Source organism: Lygodium microphyllum, chromosome 20 (assembly GCF_053477565.2).
Source record: "Lygodium microphyllum isolate KBCC chromosome 20, Lygodium_microphyllum_v1.1.10, whole genome shotgun sequence".
Lineage (NCBI taxonomy): Eukaryota > Viridiplantae > Streptophyta > Polypodiopsida > Schizaeales > Lygodiaceae > Lygodium > Lygodium microphyllum.
The window spans coordinates 59,340,410-59,356,464 of NC_141154.1; the positions used below are offsets into that span (position 1 = coordinate 59,340,410).

Below are 16,055 nucleotides of genomic sequence, written 5' to 3' on the forward strand. Positions count from 1 at the left end.
GAGCACGCTGCACTACATAGTATGGATGAGGGGAACTTCCAAAAGAGACATAGTAAAGTCTCTGTTTAGCTTTTATAAGGATGAATAAGCGATTTCATTTTCTGGGAATGCTTGAACTTGCTCAAGAAAAGGTTGGTGTAAGAGTGGCATGTCTTATACCATATGTCAGGAGAGTGTACAAAAAGAAGCTCTAGAAAGGAAGAGAAATTAGCTAATGCCTTTAGGTTAGAGGACTGACAGGTTTTTATTGCTGATAGCTAGTGCCATTGTAACTGATGTATATGATTATATGATACACAAAATGTTGATGGCAGGATGAGCTGCCACTGGTATCCTCAATAACACTACGTGCTGCATTAGTCAGTTTATTTTACTGGAGAACCAGCCTCTGGCTATATTAGTTGGTAAACTGCTGCTGGAGAAGCAGCAGATGGTTTGCAAAGGACTTGGTGAGATGCAAGGAGTATGTATCTAAGTAGTTCTACTGCAGGACAGCTTTGGGCACTTTTGACATCAGACTTGGCCATTTAGATCACATTAGATCACCTAACCCCTTTCTATAATTGACAGTCAGCAACTCCTCTAGAAGCAGTCCAGGGTAAGCAAGTAGTACCTAAGTACTTCAACAGCAGGCTTTAGCAGTTTGACAGCAGGTTTGACCATTTCAACCTTCCATTCAATGGCAGATAACATAAGTTTAATGTATATGTGTCAGTTGGAAAATGGTGAGTTGTGTGGGGCAGGCAAGAATACTTAAGCACCTCTACAAGTTTGGAGCAGTATGATAGCAGGTTTGACTAGTTCAAACTGTGAGTTGACTGTTAAAGCAACCGCTTAGTCTGTTTGCTCTGGATTTGGGTATATTTGCTAGTCACTATGTCAATCCAGCAGAAGATTCAGTCACAAATTCCTGTCTGCTTATTTCTATGAAGGAAATTGAGGTGTTGTAAAGCTGCACTGCTTTATTAATCAGATTTCACAAATGGCTAACATGGCACAGGCCATGCACGCATAAAAAGACGCAGAATGGATGGATACTAGAGTCATCTCCAAACCATAGAGCCAATATGGACTCATCTTAGAGCTTGTGACCAGCAAGATATTGGGCTAGGCTCCCATTGCAAGGGTCGAGGATCACACACTATCCAGTGTGTGGACGGTGGTTCCAAAGGGTCTAAAGTCCATGTCAAGAGGATGTGTATTTTAAATGCTTTAGCTTTAGCATTATTAAGCTATGCGCATGTGAGGTACACATGTGGAATGCAAGTCAATTAAGTGACAGTGAGACCTTAGTAATCCCACTGATTAGTGGTGGGTGACATTGGCAAAAGTTGTAATAAGTTATGGCTAACAGAAACTAGGTGGTACCTGGTGTCAAAACTTGGCCTAGAACATTTAGTTAGCCATTATTGTCAATGGTGACACTCAGAAATTGGCATTAACTAATTAATTAATGCCAATCCCGAGCTAATGAGTGTTGAGGATCACTTGGGTGATAAATTGACTTGGCCAATTTAATTCTTGGCTAGTTAGATTATTTTTCTAAGCCATAAATAATTATTAAATTAATTTAAAAAAATACTATTCTGAAAATTAATTTCATAAAACTGGATAATACTGGAAAATTGTTTTGGAAGGCTGCCACTTGGCAAAACTTACCAATGCAAGGGGGAAAAACGTTTTTGAGGCTAGGAGGGAGAGAAAGAGGGTCATTTCAGCCTTGTGCCAGTAGAGAGAGAGAGAGAGAGAGAGAGAGAGAGAGAGAGAGAGAGAGAGAGAGCAGGCTGCCATTGCTACTGCAACAATTTACAAGCCATTTCCAGCTAGTAGGAGACCCTCTAGGAGTTGGTGACATGCCGAGAAGCAATGGGTGATAGCAGTTTGAGGGCTATTTCAGCCAAGCAACACCATACTCGGGGTGCTCCATTAGTGGAGACAGCTTTCATGGCTGTCTAGATAGGGTAGTGGTTGATTACTTCCATTTTCTTGCCATGGAAGTCAGAATTTTCTCTTTTCCTAGCATTCTCTCTCATCCTCCAACCTATTCTCATTGTTCCTCAGCAATTTCTAGCAAAACCAGCCATTGGAGAACCTCATAGTTGTTAGGCATGAAAAGTATGATATGGTACGGTATGATAAAGTAAGGTAGTTAATGGTACCTTATGATTTTATAAGCTACAATGGGATTTAGATGCAAAACGTTTGGTATGATATGCCATTCACATTGGACAATCTTAAAAAAAAAAGCCACAACTACCCCAATTTGATGATTTCATTCTGGCGCCTTGTTTGCAGCTGTTTTTGCCTCCGTTTTCTGCATTTTTCTTGTGTGTGCAGCTTGTGTGGTCATTGGTCAGCTCTTAGCTTGCATGTGTGCAACCAGCAATATTCAGACATTAGTGGTCAGCGTGTGCAGAAATTCAGCTTCATGAGAGTGTGCTCAGCCTGTGTGAAAATAGGGAGCATGTGTAGACTGCAGTGTGCTCACTGCTGAGTACTCAGCCCCATCCTCTCTCTCCCTCTCATCTCAGTTTTCTAGGTCAGCATGGTTTGAAAGCAAGGAAAAGAGTGGCAATTTGTCATTGAATTGCAGAAATGGAAGAATGGATAGCATACTATGGAGTGTAACCACACACATGGAATGGTGGCCCCACTCGCATTCGTGCCTACGTCTGGGGGTGAAGGGATTTGGGGTTGATAAATGTTCTAGTGCACCCCAAGATGTAAAAGATGCAGTTCGTAGATAGCATGTAAGTGCTCCGATGAGTTCACAGGATGCATTGGATCCAAAGGTTTTTGATTTGGGAGATACATGAGGAACTACTAGTGTCAATGTGGTTGCTTGTTCCTCTCAAGCTAGTGATGCTCATGGAATGATGCCTAAAAACTGCAAAGCTAATGCTAGGGAAGGCCCCTTGTTTCAAAGTTGGGACATACAAGCAAGGAAAGAGGCATCAATCGCTTGTCGTTGGTTCTTTTATGCAGAGGACATACCTCATTGAAAGGTGAGGAGTCCTTGCTGTCTTTACATGGTGAAGGCAATTGGAAATGTTGGTCCAAGCTTCAAGGCCCCTTTGTACTATCACTTGCACACTAAAAGGATGGATGATGAGGTCAAATGTGCGCGAAGAGATTTGCTTGATCTTAGAGAGAAATGGAAAAGATATGGCTGTAGCTTTGTTTGTGATGGATAGTTTGATGCATGTCGTTGACCCATTATCAATGTAATGGTTTCATGCATGTTTGGTTCCACATTCTTGCGACCAATTGATACAAGTGGTGAGTACAAGTCAGGAGAGTATATCTTTGAAATTCTTAAGAGTGCCATTCTTGAAGTGGAGTCTCGAAACGTAGTCCAAGTGTGCACGGATAATGCAACCAATTGTGTTTGTGTTGGTCACTTGGTTGAGCAAGAGTTGCCAACCATTTCTTACATCTATTGCACATGTCATTGCCTTGATTTACTGTTTGAGGATATTGGAGAGCTTTCTTGGGTGAAGATTGTTAGCAGATTAGTTAGCTCAGGTGTGAGTTTGTGCTATAGAGGATGTGGACTTTTTGTAATATTTTTTTGGCATTTTTTGGTGCCCTTTTTAGGGCTGAGGAGCATTTAATGCTGGCCGACCAGCATTAAATGCTGGAGGACTGCATTTATTGCTCCCTCCATTTTGTGCCTATATATTGCTAGGGCTCCTCCTTCTCTGGTGTACTTTAGCCATCATTTGTGGATTCTTCTAGGGAGAGAGGAGCCGGTGCCAGGGTGCCCACACAGCCAATGACTCACTGTTGTATGATGTTGTCTCGTGTTTGATATGGATTCTATTTCCCGAGCATACATTTGAGTTCTCATCTATGTTTGTGTTTATTCATTCATTCTTTCTCTTGTCTTGTGTTTCAACAGTTTATTTCAGCATGTTGTCTATGCTTCCATTGCTGCACCACTTCTGACATGGTATCAGATTTTAGGTTGTGCACACCTTGTGTTGTGTTTTATTGCTGCTTTTAGGACTGATTTATCCCTTTGCTGCCCTAGCGACTGCTGTGAACTTGATTGCAACCAGATTTTGGCTTCCATACTCTGCGTTTTGATCAGCATCTGCATGGCTTGCCTGTCCAACATCTCTTACTGCTTGTGTTTTCCTCATCAGGCTGTTGGCGACAGTTCCCTACACCTGTTTAGGCAGTGTGCAGCCTGCGTTTTGCTGTTTACAACACTCTTCGGGGCTGGGCGACTGGCAGAACAAGCCGTTTTTGCTGTTTCTAGCAGATTTGAACTGATTTTTTGACTTTTTGCAGCAGATTTTACCTTATTTTGATTAGCTTTTGGGTTATACTGCATGTCACTTTTGTTTTTTGCAGTCTGTGCTCGTGGCTTGGCTGAGTTCCCTCTCCCAATTCCTTCTGTTCTCTACTTCTTTTCTCAATCCTCTCCAGATGGCTCCTCCTTGCACATTCCTTGATGATACGCTCCATGTAGGTTCAGGTGAGGCTCTTGCAACTTCAAAGAGGGGTTCCAAGATGAAGTCGAAGGCCCAGTGTTACCACTGTGGCAAGAAAGGTCATTTAATGAAGGATTGCAAATAGTTAGTGGCTTCCAGGAAGAAAAAGGAGCAGAAGATGAAGCGGGATGCCGACTCCTTCGACGAATCCTCCTTTGCCTCAGATTCCGATTTGGATTCTCTAGCCAAGGCGAAGTCCAAGGTGTGGAAGGGATCCTCTTCTTCGGATCGTGGGAAGGGGTTAGTGGGCCCTTTCTCAGCTGCTTTCTAGTGGTGGTGATGCAGTCATCCCTCATGACTCTCCAGTGTCAGAGAGGGAGTGTGAAAGGGTGGTGAGATGGGGCAGCCGTGTCTCATCTATATGTCTATACGGATGCACAGGATCCAGAGAGGGATATCCCTAACGCATCGACCGAAGTCTGGCAGGTACAAATCTTGGAGCTAGGATTGACATCCAGGTTCATGACGGGCTGGTTACTTGACAAAGAGCGGGAGGCTTTCGTCTAGGGACGCTTTGGTGGTTCTAGCCGAAGGCGGGGATTCCATGGTCACATGTTCAAAGACATGTTTGGTAGATTGGTCTTGTATGTCCTGAGTGACATAGGTGACATAACACAGAGAGCTGCTATGATTCTTCTCTATTTTCCGGTGGTGCTGTTCTGATTGACATTGACGTCAGATACTCTCGGAGGCATCTTGATGGTGGGCTGGTCACTCACTGCTTGGATATCCATGGTCCTTCTTGTGATTCTATGTTGTATAGTTTATGATTCCCCATCATTGTAGTATTGTATTGTATCAGATCACCCCTGATCGAAGAGAGGGTGTTAGCAGATTAGTCAGCTCAGGTGCGAGTCTATGTTGCAGAGGCTATGGACTTTTTGTAGTATTTTTTCTGGCATTTTTTGGTGCCCTTTTTAGGGCTGGGAAGCATTAAATGCTGGCCGATTGCATTTATTACTCCCCCCATTTTATGCCTATATATTGCTGGGGCGGCTCCTCCTCTGGTGTACTTCAGCCATCATTTGTGGATTCTTCTGGGGAGAGAGGAGCCGGTGCCAGGGTGCCCACACAGCCAATGACTCACTGTTGTATGCTACTGTCTCGTGTTCGATATGGATTCCGTTTCCCTAGCATACATCTGAGTTCTCATCTGTATTTGTATTCATTCATTCATTCATTCTCTTGTCTTGTGTTTTAGCAGTTTATTTCAGCATGTTGTTTATGCTTCCATTGCTGGTGCACTTCTAACAAAGCTTGTTTTGGAAGAAGGTGTGCAGGTAGTGACATTTGTCACATGAGAAGACACAGTTTTTGCTTTGTATAGAAAGTTCCACTCAAAAGAATTGCTTAAACCATTACAATTCGGTAAACATGTTGGATGAGAGTCTTCAATGGATTGCACCGCATGGTTGTTAGTGACGAGTATTGCAGAGAGAAAGTAAGCAAAAGTACCAAGGTTTTGCAGGTTTCATCTATTGTCTTAGGTTCTTCATTTTGGACCAATGCCAAGATGATTGTGAATCTATGTGCTCCAATTTTAAAGATTTTTCATATTGCTGATAGAGAGGGTGCCACATGGGGTTGGTGTATGAGACTATGAGCTTACTGATTGCACGATAGAAAAGATTGAAAGTCTTGAGGTTTTTGATGCTTCCAAGCTACAAGTCAAGGCACTTTGTATAGACCAATGGAACATGATGCACTCTCCATTGCATGCTGTTGCTTTTGCACTCCATTCTATTTGGAGAGCAAAGAATCCTGACAGTGATAGGCAGGTGAGTAAGGGTTAGATGGATGTAGTTGAACATGTTTCAAACTATGATGTAAGTGCTCAAGGGGAGTTTTATGATGAACTTGATAAGTCTAAGCTAGGTGTATTTGTTCATCCTATTGCAAAGGATGAGAAGAGGATGCATCAAGGTGTCAAATGGTGGGGAATTGTTGAGGTAGAGACACCAAATTTGCAGCACTTGGCACTTAGGATATTGTCTCAAGGCACTTGTGCTTTATCATGTGAGAGAATTATGAGCAGTTTTTCTTTGATTCATACAAAGAAAAGGAACAAGCTTAAGCCAAAGAATAGAGAGAAGCTTGTTTTTATACACACCAATTTGCGTCTGATAAGAAAATTGAAAGAAAGAGGATTTGAGAAGATAGAAGTTATCTTGAAAATGCTAAACAAGGAAAAGGATGATGAAAGACTGCTTTCTTTGTAGGAAATGAGAGAGGAAGATGATGAGAATTCAACAGTTGTGACAATGGGTGCATTGAGTGCCATAGGATGAGGATGAGGATGAGGGTGAGGGTGAGGAGGATAATGAAGATGAGGAGGATAATGCTGGAGATGAAAATGACTCGTGAGTCAACTTGAGTAGCACATGCCACAACAAGTCTACAATATCTGGAGTCTTGACCCTTGTCTCATTAGTCTCTTGGGTCGTCTCTATAGAGTCTAGGGTACTATGATGTATCATGAGTGATGACATTTTGGGATCTTAGTGAGCTGATTATAATCTCAAAATTCCTATAGTCCCCTTGTGAAATTTCAATGCCTTTTATGCTTGTTTTTCAAAGTGTAAGCTGTCTTGAAATGTTTACAATTTATATTAAGGTTCAACTTATCATTCTTATATTTTTCTAGTCTTTTAAGAAAATATTAGGGCACATATGATTTAGCTCAGGGGTATGAATCATACTTCAATCACATTTTCATACTTGTACACGTATGAATGTATGAGGCGTATGTTATCAACTATGTTATAAGGTACGGTATGATATCAGTAGAAAAAAAAATTGATTTAAAAAAAACCACAAATCATAAAATGATAGAACACATGTTTAAAGTGAAAATAGCCATTTCATTACAAAATAAGATGAATATATGAGGGTGGCCCTTGGGGTTGCATGCACTGCCCGCAACATGTGATACAACTAAGAGTCTAGTACGTACATGGATGATGGATTATAGTGGCATGTGGATACAATGATAGTCGATACAAAAAAGAGAGAGGCCTATGAATTTATAATGAGGCATCACTATCGTCATCATCATCATCATCAGAACCATTTGAGTGCTCATCAAGAGCCTAAAGATGACTCCTTGGCATTGGATTGTGAGACACTCTCATACTCATCCTCATTGATGAGGTTACCATCATCATCAAATGATGGCCCCCTAGGCCCTAGCTGTGTAGGCAAGGGGGGGTGTTATCATGAGGTGTGGGATGGGAGCTACTAAAGCCTTGCCTTATATATGTCTGCAAGCCACTTGGACCACCCCTCCTCAATGTCAAAGGGCATCGAATAACCATGCTCTTGCTACCACCTACTTGAATTGCTTGCCCACAAGCTCATTGATTGCTAGTGTCACGAGTATCTGTTGCTATAAGCTCTCTATAGAGCTACGCAAAGATCATTTTATCCTTGTCATCCATCTCTTGATATACACTCGAAAGAGTTGCGCTCGTCAACTTGGATGTGTCAACATTCATCTATACAATGCACATAATATTGTAAATACTAAAGTCTAAATTGTAAAGTATAAACTTTAAAGTTCAAAACAACAAATTTTAAATTTTATGGTTAAGTGTTTATCTGCTTTGGACTATTGATGCTCATCATAGCCCTCATTATGCGTAAGTTAGTGCAGCAGTAGACTAGCTGCTCTAATTCTCGTCTACTAAGCTGACCATGAATCTTCATGTGAATGAGAGAATAGACACTCCAGTTTCTCTCACATGCACCCTAAGAGCAATCTTAAGAAAAGACTTTTATGCCCAAGGATTGAATGGCCTCCAATGTGCATCCAAAGTTTTTCCATCAAAATAGAGGCTTCACAAGTGACTCTCTTTCTTAATTAGGCGTGTTTTGGGACTATTTAAGTTAGGCTAATGTATTTTTAGCTCAATATCCCCTCTCAGGCCCAAAATTGAGCCATGAGAAATAAGCCCTTTTGTTTATTTTCTTTTAACCCAAGGCGTTCTATCCTAAGGCAGCCAAGGCATCATGCAAAGGGTGCGCATTGGCTGCCAAGTGACCTACCAAGACTACAGAGACGATGGTTATCTTACTAGGGGAATCCAAGCGATCACCCTAGAGAGGCGAGGGATTGAACCAAGCATGCTCGTTGGCTGCCTCGGGACCTAGCAAGTCCTGCAAAGGTGGATGGAATCAACAATGGACCTTTTTTCTTTTGGGAGGACTTTGTTTTAGTGTGCCAGAAGATTTAGCATTAAGTAAGGGTTTCAAATCAGTGTTTGTCCCATTGAGTCACTTTGCCCCAAGGTACGAGAAATAAGGATGGGTAGCCCCACTACCTTCATAAAATAAGCAAAACTATTCTAAACACTACTAGGATAAGTGCTTAGGGACTACTTAAGGGGGTGTGTGTGTGTGTGCCAATCATATGGAGAATATGTGGAGAGAGAAGCCATGCGATGGGTGAGCAATCAAGATAAGAAAAGTGAGCATATAAGCATAGGAAAAAAAAACGGTCTTTGGAGACTGCCATGTGCAATGCCACGAGTATGTTGGATCCATAGTTGACCACTCTAAGGTTGACCGTAAAGAGACTAGGTGTACATATATATGAACAAAATGCCAATGCATGGGGTAATGCAAAGGAAGATGCAAATTTTCATGCTCATGCAGAATGCAAAGTAACAGTGCTACTTGGACAATGTCTTCGCAGGGGAATTGTTTCCTTGCCAAAGCACCCCTTTACAATCATGTCATCTTGACAATGTGGATGAAGTTATAAGTGTCCGTAGTGTACAATACAAAGTAAATAAATGTTTGAGAGTGAAAAATTGTAAGCATCATGACTATCACTATCAAGAGAAGAAAACCTCCCCCTTTCAATATGAAAGAAGGAAAAGTAAGAGGGAAGCACTCTCTCCTCATGAATTTGAAGAAGAGGAGGAGGGTGTACCCAAGCTTATTCTGAGGTAGAAGGAATTGTAGAACCGTCTTGTTGATTGCCTTTGTCAAAATATCTCCAAAATTGTCAATGGAAGGTACAAACTCTAGGTGAATAGTGCCTAGCTCAACTTGCGCTCTAGTGAATTTGAAGTGAACCACTACGTGCCATGTTTGAGGTGTGATGATTGGATTGCCTAAAAGGGTAATGGTACTTTGATTGTTGTAGTAGACAATTGTAGGTGCCTCACAAGGAAATTGAAGCGCGGCCAGCAAGTTTCTTAGAGAGATGGCCTTAGTGGTACCATCGAAGAGAGCTTGATACTCTACCCGATCATGGAAGCCGCCACTGTCTCTTGCTTACGGCTGGCCCAAGAGGTGTGCGCTGTGCCCAAGGCATAGAGGTAGTGGCCATGGGAATGCAGGGTGTCAAGATCTCCCACTTGGTTAGAATAAGTGTACCTCTTCAATCATAAACCATGACCATAAGTTAGTCCATAATTATAGGTGCACCTCCTACAACGGAGCGATAAGTGTGAGAATGAAAAGATTGACTTGAGCTATTGTTATGCAGATGGACAGTGGGATCAAGAGGCGCGGCCACTGGCTGTGTCTGATCGGTGCAATATTATTCCACCAACTATAGGGTGTACTTTGGTTGTGACAGAAAGATACTTCCTTAGATTGAACAATCTCCATTTCCAAGAAATAAGACCACAAACCTAAATTGGCCATCTCGAATGTAGCACAATGCTTTTCCTTGATTTTTGCTATTGTCGTAGAATCTGAGCGAGTGAGGAGTATATCATCAACTTACAATACGATATAACAGACCTGTGTGGTTGTGGTGCACACGTATAGATTTGGATCATTGGGGGTAGAATGGTATCCATGAGTTCGTAAGAAGTCGTCAATCTTGTGGTACCAAGACCTTAGCACTTACTTCAGCCCATGAAGAGCTTTACACAAGTGAAATATCTTGTCATTTCGATCAGTGGAAAAAAAGCCAGGAGGTTGCTCCATATAAACTTTTTTCTCCAAGTAACGGTTTAGAAAGGCACTTTTGATGTGTTGGGAATAAAGGCTCACTGTGCCTTTTACGGTGTTTGGGTGAGCACGCACCCTTACACTTGTAAAACCTAAAGTGGTACTCTTTGTCATTGTACCCACACATTGAATGTTGTGCTCTCTTCCTCACTCTACTCTCACTCCCTCTCATTGTGCATATCTCACTAGCACTCTCTCTCAATCCTCGTGCACTTGCCATCAAACTGGTATCAGAGCGGGCAAGAGGTAGCTTAGGAGTGCATGCTTCTCAAGACAGTGAATAGGCGTGAGCTGGGTGAGGAGGCAACGGCTTGGCAAGCAGGTAGGTTAGCATGTCCAAGTGGGCTGGCTTGGCGAGCAGCCAATGGGCTGTGACCAAGCACTGTCAGGCGATATGCCACAAGCAGCGCAGGTCCAATACTCCACATGCAGACGGGGTCGTAGTAAGGTGTGCACGCGAGTGCCTAATGCAGGTAGTTGACACGCAAACAAGGGTGTAGTCAAGCGATATGCCAACTTAGGCAATGGCCAACGAGCTCGCGGTGCACACGAGTAGGTGACAGGTCAATGCGTCATGCCAGAGATTCGATGGACGTTTTTTTGTCAATTTTCTTTTTTATTTCCTGCAATTTATTCCTTTCCATTGACTGGGGTTCGCATGCCCATGCCGAATGTGCAATTTCGACCGGAAAAATCAGGGCTTTTCTCGGGTTTGGGGATTTTGATGTAGAACAAGACAATTTGACTTAGAAATTGCTTGGGAAATTTGGGGCTTTTCACATTTTAGTGAAATCTTGTCACTTTCATTGAAATTTGTGCACAACCGACCCGAGCAAATTGGCGCTTCTGCAGAATTTCATCAATTTATGCAAGAATTACTTGGTATATGCACTTGGGTACATGTATTGATGCAATGTGGGCAGATTTGCCTTTTGAAAATTTGGGGCTTTTGACCGAAATCGTCACATTTTGCCTGAGAATGCATTTGGAGCAGAAACTGGAGTAGAATTTTGGGGATTTCACATGTAATTGGTGCATGGCCTATAAGTGTGTCTGTAATTGCTTGTGGAGTGCAGTAGCAGACATTCTTTAATTCTACAAATCAATTTGCAGATCTGAAGTTTTGCAATTTCTTGATTTTCACTACTAGTTGGTACTTGCAATGTACTGTGGTCATTTGTGTGACATTTGGGTTTGCATTTGCTGACTTTTGAGTCAATTTAGTGCTGCAAATCATGGCTGGAAACAGTGACAGCGGCAACCTTTTGCACATCAAGAAGCTTGAGGGTGCATACAATTTTGCAATATTGGAAAAACAATGCTACAATGTCTTTGTGCAAAAGAAACATGTGAAGCCCATCAAAGGGAAGGGAATAAGAGTAGCATGTATGGAACAAGAAGAGTGGGATGATTTGGATGAGCTTGCATGCTCTACCATAGAGCTCTCATTGTCAAACAACTTGCTCTTTAACATTGAGAAGCTGAATTCTGCATATGCAATGTGGCAAAGACTTGAAGAATTGTATGCTAAAAAAAGTGTAGCTAGCAAGGTTTGTTTGCTGCAAAAGTTGATGGATGTGCGCATGGAGGGTACAACCATGTTTGTACATTTAAATGAGTTCAAGTCAATTTTCAGTTAGCTGATTGCTTTCGATTTTCACATTGATGATGAGTTCAAGGCTACTTTTTTGCTATGCACTTTGCTTGAAAGTTGGGATACTTTCAGGATAGTCTTGAGTAACTCAAATGATTAGCTGTCATATTTTGATGTGGAGAGTTCTTTGCTGATGGAAGAACCCAACAGGCAAAATAATTCAGCAAACAAGTCTTATAACACATTGCACATTAGGGGCGAATTTCAGCAAAAGAGCAGTTCTGAAAATAGAGCATGCAGCAAGTCTTGTGGCAAAAATGTGGAGTGTCATCATTGTGGCAAGAAAGGACACTACAAAGGGGATTGTTTTCAATTGAAGAAAGAGAAAGGCAAAAGCAAAAACATTGAGGACAACAAGGCTGAAAAAAAGGACAGCTAACTTGCAAAGAAAAGTAGTGTGAAGATAGAAGAGGTAAATGTAGTTACTCATGAGAATTACAGTGACGGTGATATACTCCTTGTTTTTCTTTGAGTGCATATGCATTGATTGTAGATTTTGATGATGACATACACACTTGGATACTAGATTCAGGTGCATCTTTTGATGTTACATCACATCATGAGTGGTTTTCTGACTACAATGGTGGTGCATGTGGTGTTGTCCACTTGGGAAATAACTATGCATGTAAAATTGTAGATATTGGCAGTGGAAAATTGGAATTTCAATATGGTTCTGTGTTTGTTTTGCATAATGTGAGGCATGTACCTAAGCTTAAGAAGAGCTTGATAAGCACAAGGCAGTTAGATGACGATAGCAAATGGAAAATTTATAAGGGCTCTCATATTGTTGCCAATAGCTCCAAAAGTGATACTTTGTATTCTTTGTATGTATCTAGCGTATGTGACCATGTAGTCGCCATAACTGAGCATTTCTTGGTGTTGACTAAGACCTGTGCATTCGTGTTACCCGTTTGACCAACCGACCAAGACCCATGTTTCACTAGTTTTGCATTCGTGTCACCCGCCTTACCAGTCGACTAGGAGTGTTTGATCTACATGCTGCATGTCGACCTATCGCTCGTGACTCTTGCTTTCTGTCTTTGCCTTCTGTCTGGTCTGTGTGCTGCATGTCGACCTGTCGCTTGTGATTGCTGTATTTAGTTTGACCTGCGCAACCCATCAGTTGCTCGCCTGTTTGCACGTGCAACCTGTCAGGTGCTCGCGTGTGACAGCTGACCAGCTCGTTAGCTCCTCGCTTTGATACCAGTTTGTAAGCACTTGCTAGGATCAAGATAGAGTACAATGCAAATTGAGTGCAAAAAGAAGAGTGGGTTGAAGGAGTGCGTGCACTACATAATCAGTATTTGGTACAATGACATGTGTACCACTTTAGGTTTAGATAATATATAAAGTACAAGAGTGTAAGGGTGCGTTCACATTCGAACACCGTAAAAGGCACGGTGAGCCTTTATTCCCAACAACAAATGGTTTTACAAAATGAAAGTCACTTTTGGTTCTTTGCCAAGATACAAGGCATGAGTAGTTGCTAAAGGGTACAATAAAAAACATGGAATAGATTTTGATGAAATTTTTTCTCATGTAGTCAAAACGACTACTTTGCGAACCATTTTGGGCTTGGTTGCATATGAAGATATGGAACTCATACAAATGGATATAAAAACAGTTTTCTTAGATGGTGATCTACATAAGGAGACTTATATGCAGCATTTGTAAAGGGGAAAGAATACATGGTATGTAAACTCAACAAGAGTTTGTATGGGTTGAAATAGGTACCATGAGAATGGTATCATAAATTTGATACATTTATGTAATTTCAAGGATTCCATAGATCTTAGGTTGATCCTTGCTTATACATTAAGAATGCATGTGATGGCAGGATTCTTCTCTTGGTTTTGTATGTGGATGACATGCTGATTGTAGGCATGGATGTTCATGCATTGGACTCCTTGAAACAAAGCCTACACAGTAGCTTTGATGTGAAGGATCTTGGTGAGGCCAATCATATTCTTGGCTTGGCATACGTATACTAGGGGAACAAATGGCATGGTCTTCTCTATCAGTCACAACAGGAGTATGCTACTAAGGTTTTGCAGCGCTTTAATATGGAGGGGGAGGGGGGGAAGCCATTGGTGTATTGTTACCTCCATATGTGAAACTTAGTGCAAATGACTGGCCTACATCTGATGATGGAATGTTGAGATGGCCAAGATTCGTTATGCTTTAGTTGTTGGTAGCTTGATGTTTGCTATGGTTGCTACATGTCCTGACATTGCATTTGTGGTGGAAGTGGTTAGCAAGTACATGGCATATCTTGGCAAAAAGCATTGGAAAGCGGTGAAGGGTATCATGAGATACCTTAAGGGCACAAAGGACTTGTGTATCTGCTTTGCGAAGTAGAAGTCATCAGTTGTTGGCTTCACGGATGCAGACTATGTTGGCCATCTTGATTGCAGGAAGTCTACTTCAGGATACGCGTTCAGGTTCACAAGGGGAGCAGCCTTTTGGATATCTAGGCTGCAGAAGTGTGTTGCATTGTCTACTATAGAGGCGGAGTATGTGGCTGCCACTGAGGTATGTAAGGAGGCTTTATGGCTTTCACGTTTGGTGAGAGAGCTTGGCATAACAAAGGTTCCTATTCTCCACTGTGATAGTTAGAGTGCTATCATGCTAGCGCGGAATCCTATTTTTCATGCAAAGACAAAGCACATACATGTGAAGTATCATTTTATTGGGGATGTACTTGACAACAAGAGCATTGAGCTTGTCAAGGTACATACAAATGATAATGCTGTAGACTTCATGAAGGGTCTTCCAGCAGAGCATTGGCTTTGCACATACATAGACTTTTAGCTGATTTTTTCTCTACCTCCAGGCACATTGCCTTTAGGTGGGAGGTTTTGGCAATAAAGGCTCACCGTGCCTTTTACAGTGTTTGGGTGTGCACACATCCTTACACTTGTACTTTATATACATTATCAAAAGCCTAAAGTGGTACTCTTTGTCATTGTACCCACACATTGAATGTTGTGCTCTCTTCCTCACTCTCTACGCTCATCCCCTCTCTCATTGTGCATATCTCACCAGCACTTTGTCTTGATTCTTGCGCACTCAACCATCATGGTGTCCATTTGAGTAGCGAGTGTAACCAATAGATGAAATGATGTGAACCGAGTGGTCCATGTGAAGGTTTTTTTTTAGTCAATGTCGTTTGTTTGCCTAAAACCTTGCACTGCAAGGTGAGCTTTGTATTTGTGAAAAGTATCTTTAGCCTTTAGTTGGGTCCTAAAAATCCACTTCATCTCGATGATCAATGAGGACAATCCGCCAAGGTCTAAGTCCCATTTTGGTTGATACTATCTAGTTCCTTTCCCATGGTGTCACGCCACAGAGGGTCTTGGCAGGGTGGTTTTGTGTGTGTAGTACGATACGTTCAGTACGTGAATTGTACAATATGGAACGTCTACAAAAATTTTAAGAGTAAAATACGTCATTTTGTATGTTCATTAAAAAATTACATATAAGATCATATATAAAATAAGCCTGTACATATAAAATGTGCAACTTAAAGATAGATCATGAAGAGGCGTAGACATTGTGGAGAATAATGAGGTGAAAGGAGGAGAGGGAGAGGAAGAGTGATTTGGGAAAGGGAGTGTATAATATGTACGAATGAAACTTGAATGTGAGAGAGAGGGAGAGGGATAGAGAGAAAAAGGGAGAAGGATAGTGGCTTGAAAGTTGAGCTCGAGAGGGAGATTAATGAAGATGAAGGCTCATTTGTGTGGTGAGATGGGGGAAGGGGGCTCTCCTTTTATAAGGGCTAAGGTGAGGGAATAGAGAAGAGGAAGGGGTATGAAAATGGGAGGAGCGTGAGAAGTTTAAATGTGTATTAGGCCAAAAAAATAGGCAAAATTTCAAAACAATGCACCTATGGATATTTTAAATGATATTTTTTTGGGTATAGTTTAAGCGCA

At 41.7% G+C, this 16,055-nt stretch overlaps 1 protein-coding gene and 1 pseudogene across 2 annotated transcripts in view; both read left to right on the plus strand.

The window, feature by feature from the left end:
• TAFII59 (TATA BOX ASSOCIATED FACTOR II 59) overlaps positions 1–16,055 on the plus strand; it is a 96,893-nt gene that overhangs the window by 45,589 nt on the left and 35,249 nt on the right. The gene's annotated exons all lie outside the window — the stretch shown is intronic.
• On the plus strand, positions 3,030–6,718 carry LOC148018941 (uncharacterized; annotated as a pseudogene).